The sequence below is a fragment of the Myotis lucifugus genome, unplaced genomic scaffold (assembly GCF_000147115.1).
Source record: "Myotis lucifugus unplaced genomic scaffold, Myoluc2.0 scaffold_5314, whole genome shotgun sequence".
NCBI classification, from domain to species: Eukaryota; Metazoa; Chordata; class Mammalia; order Chiroptera; family Vespertilionidae; genus Myotis; species Myotis lucifugus.
This window is the reverse complement of record NW_005876362.1, coordinates 3170-10126: the sequence shown is the minus strand read 5'-3', so window position 1 is coordinate 10126 and position 6957 is coordinate 3170. Positions and strand designations below refer to the sequence as shown.

Genomic DNA, 6957 nt, shown 5'->3' with positions numbered 1-6957 from the left:
ATGTGGCAGCCAGCTTGTGCCCACATGGGGGTGGCCATTTTCTGTCAGGGTGTGATGGTCAACTTGCATATTACCTCTTTATTATATAGGATTCAACCCTGTCTCTGCTCAATTGGCTCAAGTAGTGACAGGCAGCCTGGACCCATTTGTTGTTAGGTTTCACTGCCTTTTGTGCCCACATGGGTGAACCTTGACTGTATGGCATACATACATACCAGACTGAGTAAAATTAAGTCAGACAGAGAAAGACAAATACTGCATGATCTAACTTACATGTGGAATCTAAAGTAGCTGAACTCATAAAATTAGAGAATACAGTGGTGGTAGACAGGGGCTGAGGTTATGGAGAAATTGGGGAGCTGTTAATCAAAGGTATAAGCTTTCAGTTATAAGATGATAATTTCTGGGGATCTGATGTACAGCATGGTAATTATAGTTAACAGTATTGTACTGTATACTTGAAAGTTGCTAAGGGAGTATTCTCACTACAGAAAAGAATTTTGTAATTATGTGATCTAATGGGAATGTGAACAAACACTCCCTTGCTGATCATTTAACAACAAAAAAGTGTGCCAAATGAATACACTGTATACCTTCAACATATGCAATGTTACATGTCAAATATATCTCAATAAAGCCAGGAAAAATTAGAAATTTGAAAAAATAAAATACCCACATGTCATTCTATATATAGTTAGAAAATGACAAGAAACCAATTAGTTGTGATTTTCTTTGAAAATCAAAGTATTTGGTAACTTTTATATACGTTTAGCCTAGTATCTAATCTATATATATAAAAGCTGAATATGCAAATTGTCCACTCTGGAGTTTGACTGGGAGACTACGAGTTCAATCACTTGCTATGATATGCGCTGATCACCATTGGGCGGCACAGAATAAAGAAAGGCCCCAGCTGGCAGCCAGAAGGACCCGATCTGCTCTGATCACTGGCCAAGCCTAGGGACCCTTCCCATACATATATTTCATGCACCTGGCTTCTACTCTTAATATAAAAATCTAGATGTACCAAAAGAAAAGTATAATTACATTTTCATGGAGTAAGTGCATGCATAAGAATATCACAATTATATATATCTTCAAAAATGTAGAAAAATAACCTGTGAAGGTAGCTCAGTAGATTGCAGCATCATCCTGTATACCAATAGGTTGACAGTTTGATTCCCCATCAAGGTACATACTTGGATTTCTGGTTAAATTCCTGGATGGGGCAAATAGCAGGAGGCAACCAATAGATATTTCCCTCTCACATCAATGTTACTCTCTCTCTCTAAAATCAATAAGAACATATCCTCGGTAAGAATTTATATATATATATATCCATCCTATATAATAAAAGGCTAATATGCAAATAGACTGAATGGTATAACAACTGTAACATCTAAACAACTGGTTGCTATAATGTGTGCTGACCACCAGGGGGCCTGCGTGGAACATGGCCGGCATTGGCTGCTGCACGATGGTGTAGCAGATGAGGGGGGGCCCCAGACCAAGGCAGGACACTGGTCGCTGTCATCTGGGTAAGCCTCTGGTGGTTACTGAAAATTCTTTGCTCCCGTGCAACGCAGTCCTACTCGGCAGTCACACCTGCTGCCAGCGCCGGCACCACTCGCATCCACTACCAGTGCCTGGCACTGGCCCTGACCGCTTGGCGCTGTCAGCAGGTGCAAGTGGTGGCTGCCAACCCTGATCACTCCTCAGAGATTCTCCACCTCCCGGCTCCTGAGGAGAGATCGGGGCCAGTCACTGCCTCTTGCATTCACTGCCGGTGAGCACCCCACTTGCACCTGCTGCCAGAGCTGGAGCTGCTGCTCATGTCCACTGTTAGTGACGGCCCCACTCGCACCCGCAGTCAGTGCCAGAGCCGCATCTCACACCAGCTGCCAGGGCCCGGCACTGGTCAAGATTGCTTGCACCATTAGCAGGTGCGAGTGGTGGCTGCTGGCCCTGATCACCCGAGGGCTTCTCCACCTCCCCTTGCTCCTAAGGGGGGACTGGGGAAGCAGCTGCCACTTGCACAGGCTGACAGTGCCAGCCCTGCTCACACCCACTGCTGGCGCCAGCCCCAACTGCTCCACACCTTCAGGTGGTGCGAGCAGGGCCGGCACTGTCAGCACATGGGAGCAATGGCAGCAGGAGTGGGGCTCCTAGCAGACAGGGGACCAGGGGCTACAGTGGGAGGGGCCGGGCAGGGATGTGGAAGATGGGCCGAGACCCACCTCTGTGCCTTCCACAGCCTTGCAGCCCACAGTTCCTTTCAAGGTGCACTAATTCATGCACTGGGCCCCTAGTCTATAATAATAAAAGCATAATATGCTAATTAGACCAGATGTCCTTCTGAATGTCCTCCCAGACGACCTTCTTGGTGAAGCCGGGGCTGCGAGCGCTGAGGCAGCCACCACAGTTGCCTTGGGCTGAGGAAAGCCACCCCGGCACCGAGCCCCTTGCACGAATTTCATACATCAGGGCTCTAATATATATATATATATGTATATATATAATCAAGTAAATAAATAAATTGGTTTCTTGTCATTTTCTAACTATCAATGCAAGTAACTCTCCTGGTTAACATTAAACATCTAAAAAAAAGGCGGGTGGAGATTGCCTGGCTGGGGTCACACAGTGGTTGAGCTTCAATTCATGAACCAAGAGGTCATCTGAACAATTCCCAGTCAGGGCACATGCCCTGGTTGCTGGCTCAATCCTCTGTAGGGGGAGTTCATGAGGTGGCCTAATGATGATTCTCTCTCATTATTGATTTTTCTATCTCTTTTCCCCACTCCCTTCTTCTCTTTCCAAACACAATAAAACCATACTGAAGAGGGGAGGAGAACTCTTCCTAAGAGCAATTATTAAAGAATTCCTCTTGACCCAAACTTCAAAAATAAGTCTCTAATTATAGAATAGGAAATAGTTTTTATTTTTGAACATAACTGATGGAAAGCAAAGTTTTAAAAATACTTTTCATTGATTTCAGAGAAGAAGGGAGAGGGAGAGAAAAATAGAAACATCAGTGAAGAGAGAGAATCACTGATCAGCTGCCTCCTGCATGGCCCCCCATGGCAATGAACCATGACCATCTGGTTCATATGTTGACAATCAACCACTGAGCCACACTGGCAGGGCTGGGAGGCAACTGTTAAACAGCAAACATCTGGTTAGCCTGGGCTGGGTACCTCAGTTGGTTGGAGCATCGTTCCAGACACCAAAATGTGAGTTTGATTCCAAGTCAGGGCACCCAGGTTTCCTGTTTGACCTGTTGGTGTGCCTGTGGGAGGCAACTGATTAATGTTTCCCTCTCACATCCATGTCTGTCTCCCTGTCTCTCTCTCTTCCTCCTCCCTCCCTCCCTTCATCTCTCTATTCCCACTATTCCAATTTGCTGAGAGTGTTTATAAAAAAATGTATGTTGGATTTTCTCAAATGATTTTTCTATGTCTATTGATATGATCATGTGATTTTTGTCTTTCAATTTGTTTATGTAATGTATGTTTATTGATTTGCAAAAATTGCACCAGAATTGCAAGAAGATGGCAAATGTAGATGTATGTTTTTGCCAAAAAAATACAGTATCACTCATCCAGACCATGGACCTGGAGATAATCCTAGCAAGCAAATGAATTTATCTCAAAAAGTTTTTAGAAGTAATGGTTGTATTGCAGGATGAAGATAATGATTAAGATATAAGAGGACCATGTACCATACAAAACTTAAATAGTTATAGATTAAAATCAGCAACTTTTAAATTTTGCTGGAGCGTGAAAAGAAGTAAAAGTCCAAAAAGTTTGGAAGAATTTGCTGGACCATGAAGGCAGACTTGGAATTCGAAGGGCTGGAGGTTACTGATTACTGTAGGACAACACAGAATATTGATGAAGAAGTAGTAGCTGAGGAAGGTGCTTTAGAGTGGTTAGATGAAGATGAAGGTGACCTTTGGTATCTTATTATGACTGAAAGTAAAATAGCAGATGAGGTGATGACCTTGGAAGATGAGGATGGGAGTGAAGATGAGGAGGAAGAAGAAACAATGCACCCTAAAAATAAAGTTATTAGTGATTAGTCCCATCTGGATTATCTCATAACACTTATTGACAATTCATCGGATAATGACAAGCAGCTTTATTACACCCATTTTTGAAATTTTATGAATTCCAAAAAAAATTGCACACTTCAAAAGTTCAAACAAAACTTGACATTTTATAGTATTCAAAGCAGGATTACCTAAAGCAAGCACCTTGACATGGGACATTAATGTCACACTACAGTGGGAGTGTCTGGATATATCATCATCCAAACACCATTAAATAGGAAAAATATTTTGTGTTCTTAAAAATTTTAATTTTGTTTTGTTTTTAAGAATATTGTTTATTCATTTAGTTAAATATAATTAAAGTGGATTTTCAGAAAAATGTTTACTTAGATTTAGATTGCATATTTGTTTATTACAGTCTCAAAATTATGGTTAGTACATAAGCAATCATACATATAGAAAACTTTTCTGTGAAGTTAAACTTTTCATATATACTTCATATATACTTACATGATGTATCTACATATGTAAAAACAGGTAAACTAATGTGTCAATTTTAAACATACACATTTGGAAAACCTACCTCATTAAATATAATGGACATTGCACTTTAAGGGACAACCACTCTCTCAAACTAGTCCATTACTTTGAGGTTTTATTGTATTTTGAAGGTAACCTGACAAGATTTGCTGACTGATTAGATGTGAGGTTTAAGACAAAGAGACAGGATGATACCAACTTTTTGGCAGAGCAATTGAAGAGCTGTCATTAACTCAAACAGGAAAGACCACTTAAAGGCAGGTATGAGAAAGACTAACAGTAGCTCAATTTTGGACATCTGAAGTCGGCAACACCCAATAACTATTTAAAAAAATATATCATGCAGGCAGTTTGATGTAAAGTATGGAATTAAGGAGAGAAATCTGGGCTGGCAATATAAATTTGAAGATCATTAGACTATACAAGTTATTAAAGTGATGATAAAAATATGAATGCCAGGACACTTGAATGTGTAAAAGGTCGGAAATGAGGAGGAACAGAACACTTGGATGTAGAAAAGGAGGGAGAGCGAGGGAGGAGCAGAAGCAGGTGCGCGGCATAATGCGGATCATCAAGCCCTGCAACCATGTGCTGAGCCTGTCCTTCCCCATCTGGCGCCAGGACAGTTCCTGGGAGGTCACCCAGGGCTACCAGGTCCAGCACCGCCAGCACCGCACGCCCTGCCAGGGAGGTAGCTATTCCTGACAGCACTGAGGTGAGTGTAGATGAAGTGAAAGCTTTGGCTTCTCTGAGGACATGTTCATGTGCCATTTGGGGGTGCCAAAGCTGGTGTTATGATCAACCCCAAGAACTATACCGATAATGAGTTGGGAAAGATCACAAGGAGGTTTACCATGGAACTGGCAAAGAAGGGCTTCATTGGTCTGGGCATTGTTGTGCTGCCCCAGACATGAGCATGGGGAGCAAGAGATGTCCTGGATTTCGGACACCTGTGCTGGCACCATAGGGCACTATGCTGTTAATGCCCTTGCCTATGGCACCGGCAAGCCCATCAGTCCAGAGATGGATCTCTGCTACTGGCTGGAGAGTTTTCCATGGAATCAAAAACTTCATCAATGAAGCTTCTTATATGAGCATTTTAGAAATGACACCAGGGTTTGGAGATAAAACATTTGTTGTTCAGGGATTTGGTAATGTGGGCCTTCACTCTATGAGATAGTTGCATCGCTTTGGTGCTAAATGTGTTGGTGTTGGTGCATCTGATGGGAGTCTATGGAATCCAGATGGTATTGACCCAAAGGAACTGGAAGACTTCAAATTGCAGGATGGATCAATCCCGGATTTCTCTGAGGCAGAGCTTTATGAAGGGGGCATCTTAGAGGCCGACTGTGACATACTGATCCCTGCTGCCAGTGAGAAGCAGCTGACCAAGTCCAGTACACCCAGAATCAAAGCCAAGATCATCGCTGAAGGTGCCCATGGCCCAACAACTCTAGAAGCAGATAAGATTTTCCTGGAGAGAAACATCATGGTTATTCCATATGCTGGGCCGGAGTGGGGGAGTGAGAGCGCGTTTCAATATCTTACTTTGAGTGGCCGAAGAACCTAAATCATATCAGTATATCAGTTATGGCTGTTTGACCTTCATATATGAAAGAGATTCTACCACTTGCTCATTAGCTTCTCCATCTGCTTGTGGATTGACTGAGCCACTGCAAATGGATCCACTCCTTTCATTCTTCAGCAAATTCTCTCAGCACATATCCAAGTGAGGTTGACATATTATTCCCAGAGGAGAGCCCTACTAGGAAAGACTGTTTTCAAGTCAGCATCGAATTTACTGAAATTTGTAAAATTTTTCTTAAGTGGAAAAGCCTGCTTCCAACACAAAGAGAGCTGAGGTCTCTACAGAATGGTCCTATGTGTGTCCACATCAATGATGATTTGTTTTCCGAATGTGGACCTCTGAGCAGTCCTGCTTCCAGGCATTTCCTATGTAGGGCAGTAGATTCTATTTCCCCTGGCCTGACATTTCTGACTCTCCTTTCAGAAATGAGTTTGCTAATCCTTGAAACATTTAGGTTGCTTTTCCTGGCCCACCTACATTTTATTGACAGTTTTCTTACAGTCACTGAAATAAATCTCAGTACCCCATTAAAAGCCTCATTTACAGTAAGTAACATGAATTTAGCCTTGGGACTTCCTATGTTGAGACCATCACAGTGGTTGGTTACTTGCTTCTCAGTCTCTTAACCATGATGTTGAATTTCAGTTCCCAAATGTGTGACATCACAAACCATTTTTTAAAATATTGTTTTGGTTATTGCAGGATTGGTCTACTTTATTTTGACCATAATTGGTTCGACATGCCCTGGAAACATCACTGAAGAAACTTCAGCTGGACCATG

The 6957-nt window shown here is 42.4% G+C and overlaps 1 pseudogene; it reads left to right on the top strand.

Moving 5' to 3' along the window:
• Nucleotides 1-5074: 5074 nt before the first annotated feature.
• LOC102423481 lies at nt 5075-6321 on the top strand (annotated as a pseudogene).
• The last annotated feature ends 636 nt before the right edge of the window (nt 6322-6957 follow it).